This window comes from Syngnathus leptorhynchus, chromosome 4 (genome assembly GCF_054491065.1).
Source record: "Syngnathus leptorhynchus isolate UIUO chromosome 4, UIUO_Slep, whole genome shotgun sequence".
NCBI classification, from domain to species: domain Eukaryota; kingdom Metazoa; phylum Chordata; class Actinopteri; order Syngnathiformes; family Syngnathidae; genus Syngnathus; species Syngnathus leptorhynchus.
This window is the reverse complement of record NC_141198.1, coordinates 1,786,064-1,808,587: the sequence shown is the minus strand read 5'-3', so window position 1 is coordinate 1,808,587 and position 22,524 is coordinate 1,786,064.

Here is a 22,524-nt window from a genome sequence, read left to right as displayed (position 1 = left end):
ACAGCCTTTTTTTTCATAACACTTTAACCAGAGTGACGGGAGAGCAGCATTTCAGAAAACGTGCTTATCTCGGCGAGAAAAAGCGATTTTGGCAATAAAATTTAAAACGCGTGTAAAACATAAACCAAACGATGAAATTGGTTATTTCTTCATGTATAATGATCAACTCGATACTCCCTAGCCCCCAACAGCCTTTTTTTTCATAACACTTTAACCAGAGTGACGGGAGAGCGGCATTTCAGAAAACGTGCTTATCTCGGCGAGAAAAAGCGATTTCGGCAATAAAATTTAAAACGCGTGTAAAACATAAACCAAACGATGAAATTGGTTATTTCTTCATGTATAATGATCAACTCGATACTCCCTAGCCCCCAACAGCCTTTTTTTTCATAACACTTTAACCAGAGTGACGGGAGAGCGGCATTTCAGAAAACGTGCTTATCTCGGCGAGAAAAAGCGATTTCGGCAATAAAATTTAAAACGCGTGTAAAACATAAACCAAACGATGAAATTGGTTATTTCTTCATGTATAATGATCAACTCGATACTCCCTAGACCCCAACAGCCTTTTTTTTCATAACACTTTAACCAGAGTGACGGGACAGCGGCATTTCAGAAAACGTGCTTATCTCGGCGAGAAAAAGCGATTTCGGCAATAAAATTTAAAACGCGTGTAAAACATAAACCAAACGATGAAATTGGTTATTTCTTCATGTATAATGATCAACTCGATACTCCCTAGCCCCCAACAGCCTTTTTTTTCATAACACTTTAACCAGAGTGACGGGAGAGCGGCATTTCAGAAAACGTGCTCATCTCGGCGAGAAAAAGCGATTTCGGCAATAAAATTTAAAACGCGTGTAAAACATAAACCAAACGATGAAATTGGTTATTTCTTCATGTATAATGATCAACTCGAGTCAAGCTCCAGGGAGAGAGGCTGATTTTTCGCTTTTTAAAGCCGACCGACGAACCGGCGCGGGGCGGACTCAAAAGCTCGCAGAGCCGTAGGCACTTAGAAAAGTTTCGCCTTTGGCTGTGAGCTCCAGGGGGAGAGGCTGGTTTTGCGTTATTTCAGGCCGGCTGGAGAACCGGCGCGGGTCGGACGCACAATCCCCGCAGAGCCGTGGGCACTTAGAAAATTTTCGCCAAGTTGGCTCTGAATGCCTGGTACCTAATATGGAAGTATAGAGGCCGACTTTCGGGCAAGATCACGCCGCGTTAGGCTTCCAGGACCCCGGCTAAGTAATTTTACCGGGCCGCCCGGTTCTTTTTTTGAACCAGCCCGGTTCTTTTTACACTTCCAGCTGGAGCTCAGCAGCGGCTTTTGGCGCAAGATCACGCCGGGTTAGGCTTCCAGGACCTCGGCTAAGCAATTCTACCGGGCCGCCCGGTTCTTTTTTTGAACCAGCCCGGTTCTTTTTACACTTCCAGCTGGAGCTCACGAGCGGCTTTTGGGACAAGATCACGCCGTGTTAGGCTTCCAGAGCCCCGGCTAAGCAATTTTACCGGCCCGACCGGTTCTTTTTTTTTTAACCAGCCCGGTTCTTTTTACACTTCCAGCTGGAGCTCAGCAGCGGCTTTTTGCACAGTATCACGCCGGGTTAGGCTTCCAGGACCCCGGCTAGGCAATTTTACCGGGCCGCCCGGTTCTTTTTTTTAACCAGCCCGGTTCTTTTTACACTTCCAGCTGGAGCTCAGCAGCGGCTTTTTGGACAAGATCACGCCGTGTTAGGCTTCCAGAGCCCCGGCTAAGCAATTTTACCGGGTCGCCCGGTTCTTTTTTTTAACCAGCCCGGTTCTTTTTACACTTCCAGCTGTAGCTCAGCAGCGGCTTTTTGGACAAGATCACGCCGTGTTAGGCTTCCAGAGCCCCGGCTAAGCAATTTTACCGGGTCGCCCGGTTCTTTTTTTAACCAGCCCGGTTCTTTTTACACATCCAGCTGGAGCTCAGCAGTGACGGGAGAGCGGCATTTCAGAAAACGTGCTTATCTCGGCGAGAAAAAGCGATTTCGGCAATAAAATTTAAAACGCGTGTAAAACATAAACCAAACGATGAAATTGGTTATTTCTTCATGTATAATGATCAACTCGATACTCCCTAGCCCCCAACAGCCTTTTTTTCATAACGCTTTAACCAGAGTGACGGGAGAGCGGCATTTCAGAAAACGTGCTTATCTCGGCGAGAAAAAGCGATTTCGGCAATAAAATTTAAAACGCGTGTAAAACATAAACCAAACGATGAAATTGGTTATTTCTTCATGTATAATGATCAACTCGAGTCGAGCTCCAGGGAGAGAGGCTGATTTTTCGCTTTTTGAGGCCGACCGACGAACCGGCGCGGGGCGGACTCAAAAGCTCGCAGAGCCGTAGGCACTTAGAAAAGTTTCGCCTTTGGCTGTGAGCTCCAGGGGGAGAGGCTGGTTTTGCGTTATTTCAGGCCGGCTGGAGAACCGGCGCGGGTCGGACGCACAATCCCCGCAGAGCCGTGGGCACTTAGAAAATTTTCGCCAAGTTGGCTCTGAGCGCCTGGTACCTAATATGGAAGTATAGAGGCCGACTTTCGGGCAAGATCACGCCGCGTTAGGCTTCCAGGACCCCGGCTAAGCAATTTTACCGGGCCGCCCGGTTCTTTGTTTGAACCAGCCCGGTTCTTTTTACACTTCCAGCTGGAGCTCAGCAGCGGCTTTTGGCGCAAGATCACGCCGGGTTAGGCTTCCAGGACCTCGGCTAAGCAATTCTACCGGGCCGCCCGGTTCTTTTTTTGAACCAGCCCGGTTCTTTTTACACTTCCAGCTGGAGCTCACGAGCGGCTTTTGGGACAAGATCACGCCGTGTTAGGCTTCCAGAGCCCCGGCTAAGCAATTTTACCGGCCCGCCCGGTTCTTTTTTTTTTAACCAGCCCGGTTCTTTTTACACTTCCAGCTGGAGCTCAGCAGCGGCTTTTTGGACAATATCATGCCGGGTTAGGCTTCCAGGACCCCGGCTAAGCAATTTTACCGGGCCGCCCGGTTCTTTTTTTTAACCAGCCCGGTTCTTTTTACACTTCCAGCTGTAGCTCAGCAGCGGCTTTTTGGACAAGATCACGCCGTGTTAGGCTTCCAGAGCCCCGGCTAAGCAATTTTACCGGGTCGCCCGGTTCTTTTTTTAACCAGCCCGGTTCTTTTTACACATCCAGCATTTCAACCTGCAAGCAATATGACCTGAAAAGAAAATCACAGTTTATTTACAAAAATCTGATTTTTTGGGGATCAGCTCTCCCTCAAATGGCACGGCTTACTTGAAAGAAGTACAGACGGTTTTGCTTCTGGTTCAGCTTTTTCTTTTAGATGTTTTCTAAAATAGCCGGAAATAGCTTACATTTTAGTTTGTTGTCTGACACCGGTTGAGTGCAAGTCATCCAGTTTGTTGTCTGACACCGGTTGAGTGCAAGTCATCCAGTCTTGGATGAGATTGATTTATCTCAATTTAATTTGCATATTGACAAAAACTGGAGCAAATATCTTAAGGCTGAAAGTACAAAAACAAACAGATGACATAATTTACATCAAGCAATACTGACAGAGAAATGTCTGCCTATATAATATGTACAAGCTCAGCAGTGACGGGAGAGCGGCATTTAGGAAAACGTGCTTATCTCGGCGAGAAAAAGCGATTTCGGCAATAAAATTTAAAACGCGTGTAAAACATAAACCAAACGATGAAATTGGTTATTTCTTCATGTATAATGATCAACTCGATACTCCCTAGCCCCCAACAGCCTTTTTTTTCATAACACTTTAACCAGAGTGACGGGAGAGTGGCATTTCAGAAAACGTGCTTATCTCGGCGAGAAAAAGCGATTTCGGCAATAAAATTTAAAACGCGTGTAAAACATAAACCAAACGATGAAATTGGTTATTTCTTCATGTATAATGATCAACTCGATACTCCCTAGCCCCCAACAGCCTTTTTTTTCATAACACTTTAACCAGAGTGACGGGAGAGCGGCATTTCAGAAAACGTGCTTATCTCGGCGAGAAAAAGCGATTTCGGCAATAAAATTTAAAACGCGTGTAAAACATAAACCAAACGATGAAATTGGTTATTTCTTCATGTATAATGATCAACTCGATACTCCCTGGCCCCCAACAGCCTTTTTTTTCATAACACTTTAACCAGAGTGACGGGAGAGCGGCATTTCAGAAAACGTGCTTATCTCGGCGAGAAAAAGCGATTTCGGCAATAAAATTTAAAACGCGTGTAAAACATAAACCAAACGATGAAATTGGTTATTTCTTCATGTATAATGATCAACTCGATACTCCCTAGCCCCCAACAGCCTTTTTTTTCATAACACTTTAACCAGAGTGACGGGAGAGCGGCATTTCAGAAAACGTGCTTATCTCGGCGAGAAAAAGCGATTTCGGCAATAACATTTAAAACGCGTGTAAAACATAAACCAAACGATGAAATTGGTTATTTCTTCATGTATAATGATCAACTCGATACTCCCTAGCCCCCAACAGCCTTTTTTTTCATAACACTTTAACCAGAGTGACGGGAGAGCGGCATTTCAGAAAACGTGCTTATCTCGGCGAGAAAAAGCGATTTCGGCAATAAAATTTAAAACGCGTGTAAAACATAAACCAAACGATGAAATTGGTTATTTCTTCATGTATAATGATCAACTCGATACTCCCTAGCCCCCAACAGCCTTTTTTTTCATAACACTTTAACCAGAGTGACGGGAGAGCGGCATTTCAGAAAACGTGCTTATCTCGGCGAGAAAAAGCGATTTCGGCAATAAAATTTAAAATGCGTGTAAAACATAAACCAAACGATGAAATTGGTTATTTCTTCATGTATAATGATCAACTCGATACTCCCTAGCCCCCAACAGCCTTTTTTTTCATAACACTTTAACCAGAGTGACGGGAGAGCGGCTTTTCAGAAAACGTGCTTATCTCGGCGAGAAAAAGCGATTTCGGCAATAAAATTTAAAACGCGTGTAAAACATAAACCAAACGATGAAATTGGTTATTTCTTCATGTATAATGATCAACTCGATACTCCCTAGCCCCCAACAGCCTTTTTTTTCATAACACTTTAACCAGAGTGACGGGAGAGCGGCATTTCAGAAAACGTGCTTATCTCGGCGAGAAAAAGCGATTTCGGCAATAAAATTTAAAACGCGTGTAAAACATAAACCAAACGATGAAATTGGTTATTTCTTCATGTATAATGATCAACTCGATACTCCCTAGCCCCCAACAGCCTTTTTTTTCATAACACTTTAACCAGAGTGACGGGAGAGCGGCATTTCAGAAAACGTGCTTATCTCGGCGAGAAAAAGCGATTTCGGCAATAAAATTTAAAATGCGTGTAAAACATAAACCAAACGATGAAATTGGTTATTTCTTCATGTATAATGATCAACTCGATACTCCCTAGCCCCCAACAGCCTTTTTTTTCATAACACTTTAACCAGAGTTACGGGAGAGCGGCTTTTCAGAAAACGTGCTTATCTCGGCGAGAAAAAGCGATTTCGGCAATAAAATTTAAAACGCGTGTAAAACATAAACCAAACGATGAAATTGGTTATTTCTTCATGTATAATGATCAACTCGATACTCCCTAGCCCCCAACAGCCTTTTTTTTCATAACACTTTAACCAGAGTGACGGGAGAGCGGCATTTCAGAAAACGTGCTTATCTCGGCGAGAAAAAGCGATATCGGCAATAAAATTTAAAACGCGTGTAAAACATAAACCAAACGATGAAATTGGTTATTTCTTCATGTATAATGATCAACTCGATACTCCCTAGCCCCCAACAGCCTTTTTTTTCATAACACTTTAACCAGAGTGACGGGAGAGCGGCATTTCAGAAAACGTGCTTATCTCGGCGAGAAAAAGCGATTTCGTCAATAAAATTTAAAACGCGTGTAAAACATAAACCAAACGATGAAATTGGTTATTTCTTCATGTATAATGATCAACTCGATACTCCCTAGCCCCCAACAGCCTTTTTTTTCATAACACTTTAACCAGAGTGACGGGAAAACGGCATTTCAGAAAACGTGCTTATCTCGGCGAGAAAAAGCGATTTCGGCAATAAAATTTAAAACGCGTGTAAAACATAAACCAAACGATGAAATTGGTTATTTCTTCATGTATAATGATCAACTCGATACTCCCTAGCCCCCAACAGCCTTTTTTTTCATAACACTTTAACCAGAGTGACGGGAGAGCGGCATTTCAGAAAACGTGCTTATCTCGGCGAGAAAAAGCGATTTCGGCAATAAAATTTAAAACGCGTGTAAAACATAAACCAAACGATGAAATTGGTTATTTCTTCATGTATAATGATCAACTCGATACTCCCTAGCCCCCAACAGCCTTTTTTTTCATAACACTTTAACCAGAGTGACGGGAGAGCGGCATTTCAGAAAACGTGCTTATCTCGGCGAGAAAAAGCGATTTCGGCAATAAAATTTAAAACGCGTGTAAAACATAAACCAAACGATGAAATTGGTTATTTCTTCATGTATAATGATCAACTCGATACTCCCTAGCCCCCAACAGCCTTTTTTTTCATAACACTTTAACCAGAGTGACGGGAGAGCGGCATTTCAGAAAACGTGCTTATCTCGGCGAGAAAAAGCGATTTCGGCAATAAAATTTAAAACGCGTGTAAAACATAAACCAAACGATGAAATTGGTTATTTCTTCATGTATAATGATCAACTCGATACTCCCTAGCCCCCAACAGCCTTTTTTTTCATAACACTTTAACCAGAGTGACGGGAGAGCGGCATTTCAGAAAACGTGCTTATCTCGGCGAGAAAAAGCGATTTCGGCAATAAAATTTAAAACGCGTGTAAAACATAAACCAAACGATGAAATTGGTTATTTCTTCATGTATAATGATCAACTCGATACTCCCTAGCCCCCAACAGCCTTTTTTTTCATAACACTTTAACCAGAGTGACGGGAGAGCGGCATTTCAGAAAACGTGCTTATCTCGGCGAGAAAAAGCGATTTCGGCAATAAAATTTAAAACGCGTGTAAAACATAAACCAAACGATGAAATTGGTTATTTCTTCATGTATAATGATCAACTCAATACTCCCTAGCCCCCAACAGCCTTTTTTTTCACAACACTTTAACCAGAGTGACGGGAGAGCGGCATTTCAGAAAACGTGCTTATCTCGGCGAGAAAAAGCGATTTCGGCAATAAAATTTAAAACGCGTGTAAAACATAAACCAAACGATGAAATTGGTTATTTCTTCATGTATAATGATCAACTCGATACTCCCTAGACCCCAACAGCCTTTTTTTTCATAACACTTTAACCAGAGTGACGGGAGAGCGGCATTTCAGAAAACGTGCTTATCTCGGCGAGAAAAAGCGATTTCGGCAATAACATTTAAAACGCGTGTAAAACATAAACCAAACGATGAAATTGGTTATTTCTTCATGTATAATGATCAACTCGATACTCCCTAGCCCCCAACAGCCTTTTTTTTCATAACACTTTAACCAGAGTGACGGGAGAGCGGCATTTCAGAAAACGTGCTTATCTCGGCGAGAAAAAGCGATTTCGGCAATAAAATTTAAAACGCGTGTAAAACATAAACCAAACGATGAAATTGGTTATTTCTTCATGTATAATGATCAACTCGATACTCCCTAGCCCCCAACAGCCTTTTTTTCATAACACTTTAACCAGAGTGACGGGAGAGCGGCATTTCAGAAAACGTGCTTATCTCGGCGAGAAAAAGCGATTTCGGCAATAAAATTTAAAATGCGTGTAAAACATAAACCAAACGATGAAATTGGTTATTTCTTCATGTATAATGATCAACTCGATACTCCCTAGACCCCAACAGCCTTTTTTTTCATAACACTTTAACCAGAGTGACGGGAGAGCGGCTTTTCAGAAAACGTGCTTATCTCGGCGAGAAAAAGCGATTTCGGCAATAAAATTTAAAACGCGTGTAAAACATAAACCAAACGATGAAATTGGTTATTTCTTCATGTATAATGATCAACTCGATACTCCCTAGCCCCCAACAGCCTTTTTTTTCATAACACTTTAACCAGAGTGACGGGAGAGCGGCATTTCAGAAAACGTGCTTATCTCGGCGAGAAAAAGCGATTTCGGCAATAAAATTTAAAACGCGTGTAAAACATAAACCAAACGATGAAATTGGTTATTTCTTCATGTATAATGATCAACTCGATACTCCCTAGCCCCCAACAGCCTTTTTTTTCATAACACTTTAACCAGAGTGACGGGAGAGCGGCATTTCAGAAAACGTGCTTATCTCGGCGAGAAAAAGCGATTTCGTCAATAAAATTTAAAACGCGTGTAAAACATAAACCAAACGATGAAATTGGTTATTTCTTCATGTATAATGATCAACTCGATACTCCCTAGCCCCCAACAGCCTTTTTTTTCATAACACTTTAACCAGAGTGACGGGAAAACGGCATTTCAGAAAACGTGCTTATCTCGGCGAGAAAAAGCGATTTCGGCAATAAAATTTAAAACGCGTGTAAAACATAAACCAAACGATGAAATTGGTTATTTCTTCATGTATAATGATCAACTCGATACTCCCTAGCCCCCAACAGCCTTTTTTTTCATAACACTTTAACCAGAGTGACGGGAGAGCGGCATTTCAGAAAACGTGCTTATCTCGGCGAGAAAAAGCGATTTCGGCAATAAAATTTAAAACGCGTGTAAAACATAAACCAAACGATGAAATTGGTTATTTCTTCATGTATAATGATCAACTCGATACTCCCTAGCCCCCAACAGCCTTTTTTTTCATAACACTTTAACCAGAGTGACGGGAGAGCGGCATTTCAGAAAACGTGCTTATCTCGGCGAGAAAAAGCGATTTCGGCAATAAAATTTAAAACGCGTGTAAAACATAAACCAAACGATGAAATTGGTTATTTCTTCATGTATAATGATCAACTCGATACTCCCTAGCCCCCAACAGCCTTTTTTTTCATAACACTTTAACCAGAGTGACGGGAGAGCGGCATTTCAGAAAACGTGCTTATCTCGGCGAGAAAAAGCGATTTCGGCAATAAAATTTAAAACGCGTGTAAAACATAAACCAAACGATGAAATTGGTTATTTCTTCATGTATAATGATCAACTCGATACTCCCTAGCCCCCAACAGCCTTTTTTTTCATAACACTTTAACCAGAGTGACGGGAGAGCGGCATTTCAGAAAACGTGCTTATCTCGGCGAGAAAAAGCGATTTCGGCAATAAAATTTAAAATGCGTGTAAAACATAAACCAAACGATGAAATTGGTTATTTCTTCATGTATAATGATCAACTCGATACTCCCTAGCCCCCAACAGCCTTTTTTTTCATAACACTTTAACCAGAGTGACGGGAGAGCGGCTTTTCAGAAAACGTGCTTATCTCGGCGAGAAAAAGCGATTTCGGCAATAAAATTTAAAACGCGTGTAAAACATAAACCAAACGATGAAATTGGTTATTTCTTCATGTATAATGATCAACTCGATACTCCCTAGCCCCCAACAGCCTTTTTTTTCATAACACTTTAACCAGAGTGACGGGAGAGCGGCATTTCAGAAAACGTGCTTATCTCGGCGAGAAAAAGCGATTTCGGCAATAAAATTTAAAACGCGTGTAAAACATAAACCAAACGATGAAATTGGTTATTTCTTCATGTATAATGATCAACTCGATACTCCCTAGCCCCCAACAGCCTTTTTTTTCATAACACTTTAACCAGAGTGACGGGAGAGCGGCATTTCAGAAAACGTGCTTATCTCGGCGAGAAAAAGCGATTTCGTCAATAAAATTTAAAACGCGTGTAAAACATAAACCAAACGATGAAATTGGTTATTTCTTCATGTATAATGATCAACTCGATACTCCCTAGCCCCCAACAGCCTTTTTTTTCATAACACTTTAACCAGAGTGACGGGAAAACGGCATTTCAGAAAACGTGCTTATCTCGGCGAGAAAAAGCGATTTCGGCAATAAAATTTAAAACGCGTGTAAAACATAAACCAAACGATGAAATTGGTTATTTCTTCATGTATAATGATCAACTCGATACTCCCTAGCCCCCAACAGCCTTTTTTTTCATAACACTTTAACCAGAGTGACGGGAGAGCGGCATTTCAGAAAACGTGCTTATCTCGGCGAGAAAAAGCGATTTCGGCAATAAAATTTAAAACGCGTGTAAAACATAAACCAAACGATGAAATTGGTTATTTCTTCATGTATAATGATCAACTCGATACTCCCTAGCCCCCAACAGCCTTTTTTTTCATAACACTTTAACCAGAGTGACGGGAGAGCGGCATTTCAGAAAACGTGCTTATCTCGGCGAGAAAAAGCGATTTCGGCAATAAAATTTAAAACGCGTGTAAAACATATACCAAACGATGAAATTGGTTATTTCTTCATGTATAATGATCAACTCGATACTCCCTAGCCCCCAACAGCCTTTTTTTTCATAACACTTTAACCAGAGTGACGGGAGAGCGGCATTTCAGAAAACGTGCTTATCTCGGCGAGAAAAAGCGATTTCGTCAATAAAATTTAAAACGCGTGTAAAACATAAACCAAACGATGAAATTGGTTATTTCTTCATGTATAATGATCAACTCGATACTCCCTAGCCCCCAACAGCCTTTTTTTTCATAACACTTTAACCAGAGTGACGGGAAAACGGCATTTCAGAAAACGTGCTTATCTCGGCGAGAAAAAGCGATTTCGGCAATAAAATTTAAAACGCGTGTAAAACATAAACCAAACGATGAAATTGGTTATTTCTTCATGTATAATGATCAACTCGATACTCCCTAGCCCCCAACAGCCTTTTTTTTCATAACACTTTAACCAGAGTGACGGGAGAGCGGCATTTCAGAAAACGTGCTTATCTCGGCGAGAAAAAGCGATTTCGGCAATAAAATTTAAAACGCGTGTAAAACATAAACCAAACGATGAAATTGGTTATTTCTTCATGTATAATGATCAACTCGATACTCCCTAGCCCCCAACAGCCTTTTTTTTCATAACACTTTAACCAGAGTGACGGGAGAGCGGCATTTCAGAAAACGTGCTTATCTCGGCGAGAAAAAGCGATTTCGGCAATAAAATTTAAAACGCGTGTAAAACATAAACCAAACGATGAAATTGGTTATTTCTTCATGTATAATGATCAACTCGATACTCCCTAGCCCCCAACAGCCTTTTTTTCATAACACTTTAACCAGAGTGACGGGAGAGCGGCATTTCAGAAAACGTGCTTATCTCGGCGAGAAAAAGCGATTTCGGCAATAAAATTTAAAACGCGTGTAAAACATAAACCAAACGATGAAATTGGTTATTTCTTCATGTATAATGATCAACTCGATACTCCCTAGCCCCCAACAGCCTTTTTTTTCATAACACTTTAACCAGAGTGACGGGAGAGCGGCATTTCAGAAAACGTGCTTATCTCGGCGAGAAAAAGCGATTTCGGCAATAAAATTTAAAACGCGTGTAAAACATAAACCAAACGATGAAATTGGTTATTTCTTCATGTATAATGATCAACTCGATACTCCCTAGCCCCCAACAGCCTTTTTTTTCATAACACTTTAACCAGAGTGACGGGAGAGCGGCATTTCAGAAAACGTGCTTATCTCGGCGAGAAAAAGCGATTTCGGCAATAAAATTTAAAACGCGTGTAAAACATAAACCAAACGATGAAATTGGTTATTTCTTCATGTATAATGATCAACTCGATACTCCCTAGCCCCCAACAGCCTTTTTTTTCATAACACTTTAACCAGAGTGACGGGAGAGCGGCATTTCAGAAAACGTGCTTATCTCGGCGAGAAAAAGCGATTTCGGCAATAAAATTTAAAACGCGTGTAAAACATAAACCAAACGATGAAATTGGTTATTTCTTCATGTATAATGATCAACTCGATACTCCCTAGACCCCAACAGCCTTTTTTTTCATAACACTTTAACCAGAGTGACGGGAGAGCGGCATTTCAGAAAACGTGCTTATCTCGGCGAGAAAAAGCGATTTCGGCAATAAAATTTAAAACGCGTGTAAAACATAAACCAAACGATGAAATTGGTTATTTCTTCATGTATAATGATCAACTCGATACTCCCTAGCCCCCAACAGCCTTTTTTTTCATAACACTTTAACCAGAGTGACGGGAGAGCGGCATTTCAGAAAACGTGCTTATCTCGGCGAGAAAAAGCGATTTCGGCAATAAAATTTAAAACGCGTGTAAAACATAAACCAAACGATGAAATTGGTTATTTCTTCATGTATAATGATCAACTCGATACTCCCTAGCCCCCAACAGCCTTTTTTTTCATAACACTTTAACCAGAGTGACGGGAGAGCGGCATTTCAGAAAACGTGCTTATCTCGGCGAGAAAAAGCGATTTCGACAATAAAATTTAAAACGCGTGTAAAACATAAACCAAACGATGAAATTGGTTATTTCTTCATGTATAATGATCAACTCGATACTCCCTAGCCCCCAACAGCCTTTTTTTTCATAACACTTTAACCAGAGTGACGGGAGAGCGGCATTTCAGAAAACGTGCTTATCTCGGCGAGAAAAAGCGATTTCGGCAATAAAATTTAAAACGCGTGTAAAACATAAACCAAACGATGAAATTGGTTATTTCTTCATGTATAATGATCAACTCGATACTCCCTAGCCCCCAACAGCCTTTTTTTTCATAACACTTTAACCAGAGTGACGGGAGAGCGGCATTTCAGAAAACGTGCTTATCTCGGCGAGAAAAAGCGATTTCGGCAATAAAATTTAAAACGCGTGTAAAACATAAACCAAACGATGAAATTGGTTATTTCTTCATGTATAATGATCAACTCGATACTCCCTAGCCCCCAACAGCCTTTTTTTTCATAACACTTTAACCAGAGTGACGGGAGAGCGGCATTTCAGAAAACGTGCTTATCTCGGCGAGAAAAAGCGATTTCGGCAATAAAATTTAAAACGCGTGTAAAACATAAACCAAACGATGAAATTGGTTATTTCTTCATGTATAATGATCAACTCGATACTCCCTAGCCCCCAACAGCCTTTTTTTTCATAACACTTTAACCAGAGTGACGGGAGAGCGGCATTTCAGAAAACGTGCTTATCTCGGCGAGAAAAAGCGATTTCGGCAATAAAATTTAAAACGCGTGTAAAACATAAACCAAACGATGAAATTGGTTATTTCTTCATGTATAATGATCAACTCGATACTCCCTAGCCCCCAACAGCCTTTTTTTTCATAACACTTTAACCAGAGTGACGGGAGAGCGGCATTTCAGAAAACGTGCTTATCTCGGCGAGAAAAAGCGATTTCGGCAATAAAATTTAAAACGCGTGTAAAACATAAACCAAACGATGAAATTGGTTATTTCTTCATGTATAATGATCAACTCGATACTCCCTAGCCCCCAACAGCCTTTTTTTTCATAACACTTTAACCAGAGTGACGGGAGAGCGGCATTTCAGAAAACGTGCTTATCTCGGCGAGAAAAAGCGATTTCGGCAATAAAATTTAAAACGCGTGTAAAACATAAACCAAACGATGAAATTGGTTATTTCTTCATGTATAATGATCAACTCGATACTCCCTAGCCCCCAACAGCCTTTTTTTTCATAACATTTTAACCAGAGTGACAGGAGAGCGGCATTTCAGAAAACGTGCTTATCTCGGCGAGAAAAAGCGATTTCGGCAATAAAATTTAAAACGCGTGTAAAACATAAACCAAACGATGAAATTGGTTATTTCTTCATGTATAATGATCAACTCGATACTCCCTAGCCCCCAACAGCCTTTTTTTTCATAACACTTTAACCAGAGTGACGGGAGAGCGGCATTTCAGAAAACGTGCTTATCTCGGCGAGAAAAAGCGATTTCGGCAATAAAATTTAAAACGCGTGTAAAACATAAACCAAACGATGAAATTGGTTATTTCTTCATGTATAATGATCAACTCGATACTCCCTAGCCCCCAACAGCCTTTTTTTTCATAACACTTTAACCAGAGTGACGGGAGAGCGGCATTTCAGAAAACGTGCTTATCTCGGCGAGAAAAAGCGATTTCGGCAATAAAATTTAAAACGCGTGTAAAACATAAACCAAACGATGAAATTGGTTATTTCTTCATGTATAATGATCAACTCGATACTCCCTAGCCCCCAACAGCCTTTTTTTTCATAACACTTTAACCAGAGTGACGGGAGAGCGGCATTTCAGAAAATGTGCTTATCTCGGCGAAAAAAAGCGATTTCGGCAATAAAATTTAAAACGCGTGTAAAACATAAACCAAACGATGAAATTGGTTATTTCTTCATGTATAATGATCAACTCGATACTCCCTAGCCCCCAACAGCCTTTTTTTTCATAACACTTTAACCAGAGTGACGGGAGAGCGGCATTTCAGAAAACGTGCTTATCTCGGCGAGAAAAAGCGATTTCGGCAATAAAATTTAAAACGCGTGTAAAACATAAACCAAACGATGAAATTGGTTATTTCTTCATGTATATTGATCAACTCGAGTCGAGCTCCAGGGAGAGAGGCTGAATTTTCGCTTTTTGAGGCCGACCGACGAACCGGCGCGGGGCGGACTCAAAAGCTCGCAGAGCCGTAGGCACTTAGAAAAGTTTCGCCTTTGGCTGTGAGCTCCAGGGGGAGAGGCTGGTTTTGCGTTATTTCAGGCCGGCTGGAGAACCGGCGCGGGTCGGACGCACAATCCCCGCAGAGCCGTGGGCACTTAGAAAATTTTCGCCAAGTTGGCTCTGAGCGCCTGGTACCTAATATGGAAGTATAGAGGCCGACTTTCGGGCAAGATCACGCCGCGTTAGGCTTCCAGGACCCCGGCTAAGCAATTTTACCGGGCTGCCCGGTTCTTTGTTTGAACCAGCCCGGTTCTTTTTACACTTCCAGCTGGAGCTCAGCAGCGGCTTTTGGCGCAAGATCACGCCGGGTTAGGCTTCCAGGACCTCGGCTAAGCAATTCTACCGGGCCGCCCGGTTCTTTTTTTGAACCAGCCCGGTTCTTTTTACACTTCCAGCTGGAGCTCACGAGCGGCTTTTGGGACAAGATCACGCCGTGTTAGGCTTCCAGAGCCCCGGCTAAGCAATTTTACCGGCCCGCCCGGTTCTTTTTTTTTTAACCAGCCCGGTTCTTTTTACACTTCCAGCTGGAGCTCAGCAGCGGCTTTTTGGACAATATCACGCCGGGTTAGGCTTCCAGGACCCCGGCTAAGCAATTTTACCGGGCCGCCCGGTTCTTTTTTTTAACCAGCCCGGTTCTTTTTACACTTCCAGCTGTAGCTCAGCAGCGGCTTTTTGGACAAGATCACGCCGTATTAGGCTTCCAGAGCCCCAGCTAAGCAATTTTACCGGGTCGCCCGGTTCTTTTTTTAACCAGCCCTGTTCTTTTTACACTTCCAGCTGGAGCTCAGCAGCGGCTTTTTGGACAAGATCACGCCGTGTTAGGCTTCCAGAGCCCCGGCTAAGCAATTTTACCGGGTCGCCCGGTTCTTTTTTTAACCAGCCCGGTTCTTTTTACACTTCCAGCTGGAGCTCAGCAGCGGCTTTTTGCACAGTATCACGCCGGGTTAGGCTTCCAGGACCCCGGCTAGGCAATTTTACCGGGCCGCCCGGTTCTTTTTTTTAACCAGCCCGGTTCTTTTTACACTTCCAGCTGGAGCTCAGCAGCGGCTTTTTGGACAAGATCACGCCGTGTTAGGCTTCCAGAGCCCCGGCTAAGCAATTTTACCGGGTTGCCCGGTTCTTTTTTTTAACCAGCCCGGTTCTTTTTACACTTCCAGCTGTAGCTCAGCAGGGGCTTTTTGGACAAGATCACGCCGTGTTAGGCTTCCAGAGCCCCGGCTAAGCAATTTTACCGGGTCGCCCGGTTCTTTTTTTAACCAGCCCGGTTCTTTTTACACATCCAGCTGGAGCTCAGCAGCGTGTAAAACATAAACCAAACGATGAAATTGGTTATTTCTTCATGTATAATGATCAACTCGATACTCCCTAGCCCCTAACAGCCTTTTTTTTCATAACACTTTAACCAGAGTGACGGGAGAGCGGCATTTCAGAAAACGTGTTTATCTCGGCGAGAAAAAGCGATTTCGGCAATAAAATTTAAATCGCGTTTAAAACATAAACCAAACGATGAAATTGGTTATTTCTTCATGTATAATGATCAACTCGATACTCCCTAGCCCCCAACAGCCTTTTTTTTCATAACACTTTAACCAGAGTGACGGGAGAGCGGCATTTCAGAAAACGTGCTTATCTCGGCGAGAAAAAGCGATTTCGGCAATAAAATTTAAAACGCGTGTAAAACATAAACCAAACGATGAAATTGGTTATTTCTTCATGTATAATGATCAACTCGATACTCCCTAGCCCCCAACAGCCCTTTTTTTCATAACACTTTAACCAGAGTGACGGGAGAGCGGCATTTCAGAAAACGTGCTTATCTCGGCGAGAAAAAGCGATTTCGGCAATAAAATTTAAAACGCGTGTAAAACATAAACCAAACGAAGAAATTGGTTATTTCTTCATGTATAATGATCAACTCGATACTCCCTAGCCCCCAACAGCCTTTTTTTTCATAACACTTTAACCAGAGTTACGGGAGAGCGGCTTTTCAGAAAACGTGCTTATCTCGGCGAGAAAAAGCGATTTCGGCAATAAAATTTAAAACGCGTGTAAAACATAAACCAAACGATGAAATTGGTTATTTCTTCATGTATAATGATCAACTCGATACTCCCTAGCCCCCAACAGCCTTTTTTTTCATAACACTTTAACCAGAGTGACGGGAGAGCGGCATTTCAGAAAACGTGCTTATCTCGGCGAGAAAAAGCGATATCGGCAATAAAATTTAAAACGCGTGTAAAACATAAACCAAACGATGAAATTGGTTATTTCTTCATGTATAATGATCAACTCGATACTCCCTAGCCCCCAACAGCCTTTTTTTTCATAACACTTTAACCAGAGTGACGGGAGAGCGGCATTTCAGAAAACGTGCTTATCTCGGCGAGAAAAAGCGATTTCGTCAATAAAATTTAAAACGCGTGTAAAACATAAACCAAACGATGAAATTGGTTATTTCTTCATGTATAATGATCAACTCGATACTCCCTAGCCCCCAACAGCCTTTTTTTTCATAACACTTTAACCAGAGTGACGGGAAAACGGCATTTCAGAAAACGTGCTTATCTCGGCGAGAAAAAGCGATTTCGGCAATAAAATTTAAAACGCGTGTAAAACATAAACCAAACGATGAAATTGGTTATTTCTTCATGTATAATGATCAACTCGATACTCCCTAGCCCCCAACAGCCTTTTTTTTCATAACACTTTAACCAGAGTGACGGGAGAGCGGCATTTCAGAAAACGTGCTTATCTCGGCGAAAAAAAGCGATTTCGGCAATAAAATTTAAAACGCGTGTAAAACATAAACCAAACGATGAAATTGGTTATTTCTTCATGTATAATGATCAACTCGATACTCCCTAGCCCCCAACAGCCTTTTTTTTCATAACACTTTAACCAGAGTGACGGGAGAGCGGCATTTCAGAAAACGTGCTTATCTCGGCGAGAAAAAGCGATTTCGGCAATAAAATTTAAAACGCGTGTAAAACATAAACCAAACGATGAAATTGGTTATTTCTTCATGTATAATGATCAACTCGATACTCCCTAGCCCCCAACAGCCTTTTTTTTCATAACACTTTAACCAGAGTGACGGGAGAGCGGCATTTCAGAAAACGTGCTTATCTCGGCGAGAAAAAGCGATTTCGGCAATAAAATTTAAAACGCGTGTAAAACATAAACCAAACGATGAAATTGGTTATTTCTTCATGTATAATGATCAACTCGATACTCCCTAGCCCCCAACAGCCTTTTTTTTCATAACACTTTAACCAGAGTGACGGGAGAGCGGCATTTCAGAAAACGTGCTTATCTCGGCGAGAAAAAGCGATTTCGGCAATAAAATTTAAAACGCGTGTAAAACATAAACCAAACGATGAAATTGGTTATTTCTTCATGTATAATGATCAACTCGATACTCCCTAGCCCCCAACAGCCTTTTTTTTCATAACACTTTAACCAGAGTGACGGGAGAGCGGCATTTCAGAAAACGTGCTTATCTCGGCGAGAAAAAGCGATTTCGGCAATAAAATTTAAAACGCGTGTAAAACATAAACCAAACGATGAAATTGGTTATTTCTTCATGTATAATGATCAACTCAATACTCCCTAGCCCCCAACAGCCTTTTTTTTCACAACACTTTAACCAGAGTGACGGGAGAGCGGCATTTCAGAAAACGTGCTTATCTCGGCGAGAAAAAGCGATTTCGGCAATAAAATTTAAAACGCGTGTAAAACATAAACCAAACGATGAAATTGGTTATTTCTTCATGTATAATGATCAACTCGATACTCCCTAGACCCCAACAGCCTTTTTTTTCATAACACTTTAACCAGAGTGACGGGAGAGCGGCATTTCAGAAAACGTGCTTATCTCGGCGAGAAAAAGCGATTTCGGCAATAACATTTAAAACGCGTGTAAAACATAAACCAAACGATGAAATTGGTTATTTCTTCATGTATAATGATCAACTCGATACTCCCTAGCCCCCAACAGCCTTTTTTTTCATAACACTTTAACCAGAGTGACGGGAGAGCGGCATTTCAGAAAACGTGCTTATCTCGGCGAGAAAAAGCGATTTCGGCAATAAAATTTAAAACGCGTGTAAAACATAAACCAAACGATGAAATTGGTTATTTCTTCATGTATAATGATCAACTCGATACTCCCTAGCCCCCAACAGCCTTTTTTTCATAACACTTTAACCAGAGTGACGGGAGAGCGGCATTTCAGAAAACGTGCTTATCTCGGCGAGAAAAAGCGATTTCGGCAATAAAATTTAAAATGCGTGTAAAACATAAACCAAACGATGAAATTGGTTATTTCTTCATGTATAATGATCAACTCGATACTCCCTAGACCCCAACAGCCTTTTTTTTCATAACACTTTAACCAGAGTGACGGGAGAGCGGCTTTTCAGAAAACGTGCATCTCGGCGAGAAAAAGCGATTTCGGCAATAAAATTTAAAACGCGTGTAAAACATAAACCAAACGATGAAATTGGTTATTTCTTCATGTATAATGATCAACTCGATACTCCCTAGCCCCCAACAGCCTTTTTTTTCATAACACTTTAACCAGAGTGACGGGAGAGCGGCATTTCAGAAAACGTGCTTATCTCGGCGAGAAAAAGCGATTTCGGCAATAAAATTTAAAACGCGTGTAAAACATAAACCAAACGATGAAATTGGTTATTTCTTCATGTATAATGATCAACTCGATACTCCCTAGCCCCCAACAGCCTTTTTTTTCATAACACTTTAACCAGAGTGACGGGAGAGCGGCATTTCAGAAAACGTGCTTATCTCGGCGAGAAAAAGCGATTTCGTCAATAAAATTTAAAACGCGTGTAAAACATAAACCAAACGATGAAATTGGTTATTTCTTCATGTATAATGATCAACTCGATACTCCCTAGCCCCCAACAGCCTTTTTTTTCATAACACTTTAACCAGAGTGACGGGAAAACGGCATTTCAGAAAACGTGCTTATCTCGGCGAGAAAAAGCGATTTCGGCAATAAAATTTAAAACGCGTGTAAAACATAAACCAAACGATGAAATTGGTTATTTCTTCATGTATAATGATCAACTCGATACTCCCTAGCCCCCAACAGCCTTTTTTTTCATAACACTTTAACCAGAGTGACGGGAGAGCGGCATTTCAGAAAACGTGCTTATCTCGGCGAGAAAAAGCGATTTCGGCAATAAAATTTAAAACGCGTGTAAAACATAAACCAAACGATGAAATTGGTTATTTCTTCATGTATAATGATCAACTCGATACTCCCTAGCCCCCAACAGCCTTTTTTTTCATAACACTTTAACCAGAGTGACGGGAGAGCGGCATTTCAGAAAACGTGCTTATCTCGGCGAGAAAAAGCGATTTCGGCAATAAAATTTAAAACGCGTGTAAAACATAAACCAAACGATGAAATTGGTTATTTCTTCATGTATAATGATCAACTCGATACTCCCTAGCCCCCAACAGCCTTTTTTTTCATAACACTTTAACCAGAGTGACGGGAGAGCGGCATTTCAGAAAACGTGCTTATCTCGGCGAGAAAAAGCGATTTCGGCAATAAAATTTAAAACGCGTGTAAAACATAAACCAAACGATGAAATTGGTTATTTCTTCATGTATAATGATCAACTCGATACTCCCTAGCCCCCAACAGCCTTTTTTTTCATAACACTTTAACCAGAGTGACGGGAGAGCGGCATTTCAGAAAACGTGCTTATCTCGGCGAGAAAAAGCGATTTCGGCAATAAAATTTAAAACGCGTGTAAAACATAAACCAAACGATGAAATTGGTTATTTCTTCATGTATAATGATCAACTCGATACTCCCTAGCCCCCAACAGCCTTTTTTTTCATAACACTTTAACCAGAGTGACGGGAGAGCGGCATTTCAGAAAACGTGCTTATCTCGGCGAGAAAAAGCGATTTCGGCAATAAAATTTAAAACGCGTGTAAAACATAAACCAAACGATGAAATTGGTTATTTCTTCATGTATAATGATCAACTCGATACTCCCTAGCCCCCAACAGCCTTTTTTTTCATAACACTTTAACCAGAGTGACGGGAGAGCGGCATTTCAGAAAACGTGCTTATCTCGGCGAGAAAAAGCGATTTCGGCAATAAAATTTAAAACGCGTGTAAAACATAAACCAAACGATGAAATTGGTTATTTCTTCATGTATAATGATCAACTCGATACTCCCTAGACCCCAACAGCCTTTTTTTTCATAACACTTTAACCAGAGTGACGGGAGAGCGGCATTTCAGAAAACGTGCTTATCTCGGCGAGAAAAAGCGATTTCGGCAATAAAATTTAAAACGCGTGTAAAACATAAACCAAACGATGAAATTGGTTATTTCTTCATGTATAATGATCAACTCGATACTCCCTAGCCCCCAACAGCCTTTTTTTTCATAACACTTTAACCAGAGTGACGGGAGAGCGGCATTTCAGAAAACGTGCTTATCTCGGCGAGAAAAAGCGATTTCGGCAATAAAATTTAAAACGCGTGTAAAACATAAACCAAACGATGAAATTGGTTATTTCTTCATGTATAATGATCAACTCGATACTCCCTAGCCCCCAACAGCCTTTTTTTTCATAACACTTTAACCAGAGTGACGGGAGAGCGGCATTTCAGAAAACGTGCTTATCTCGGCGAGAAAAAGCGATTTCGACAATAAAATTTAAAACGCGTGTAAAACATAAACCAAACGATGAAATTGGTTATTTCTTCATGTATAATGATCAACTCGATACTCCCTAGCCCCCAACAGCCTTTTTTTTCATAACACTTTAACCAGAGTGACGGGAGAGCGGCATTTCAGAAAACGTGCTTATCTCGGCGAGAAAAAGCGATTTCGGCAATAAAATTTAAAACGCGTGTAAAACATAAACCAAACGATGAAATTGGTTATTTCTTCATGTATAATGATCAACTCGATACTCCCTAGCCCCCAACAGCCTTTTTTTTCATAACACTTTAACCAGAGTGACGGGAGAGCGGCATTTCAGAAAACGTGCTTATCTCGGCGAGAAAAAGCGATTTCGGCAATAAAATTTAAAACGCGTGTAAAACATAAACCAAACGATGAAATTGGTTATTTCTTCATGTATAATGATCAACTCGATACTCCCTAGCCCCCAACAGCCTTTTTTTTCATAACACTTTAACCAGAGTGACGGGAGAGCGGCATTTCAGAAAACGTGCTTATCTCGGCGAGAAAAAGCGATTTCGGCAATAAAATTTAAAACGCGTGTAAAACATAAACCAAACGATGAAATTGGTTATTTCTTCATGTATAATGATCAACTCGATACTCCCTAGCCCCCAACAGCCTTTTTTTTCATAACACTTTAACCAGAGTGACGGGAGAGCGGCATTTCAGAAAACGTGCTTATCTCGGCGAGAAAAAGCGATTTCGGCAATAAAATTTAAAACGCGTGTAAAACATAAACCAAACGATGAAATTGGTTATTTCTTCATGTATAATGATCAACTCGATACTCCCTAGCCCCCAACAGCCTTTTTTTTCATAACACTTTAACCAGAGTGACGGGAGAGCGGCATTTCAGAAAACGTGCTTATCTCGGCGAGAAAAAGCGATTTCGGCAATAAAATTTAAAACGCGTGTAAAACATAAACCAAACGATGAAATTGGTTATTTCTTCATGTATAATGATCAACTCGATACTCCCTAGCCCCCAACAGCCTTTTTTTTCATAACACTTTAACCAGAGTGACGGGAGAGCGGCATTTCAGAAAACGTGCTTATCTCGGCGAGAAAAAGCGATTTC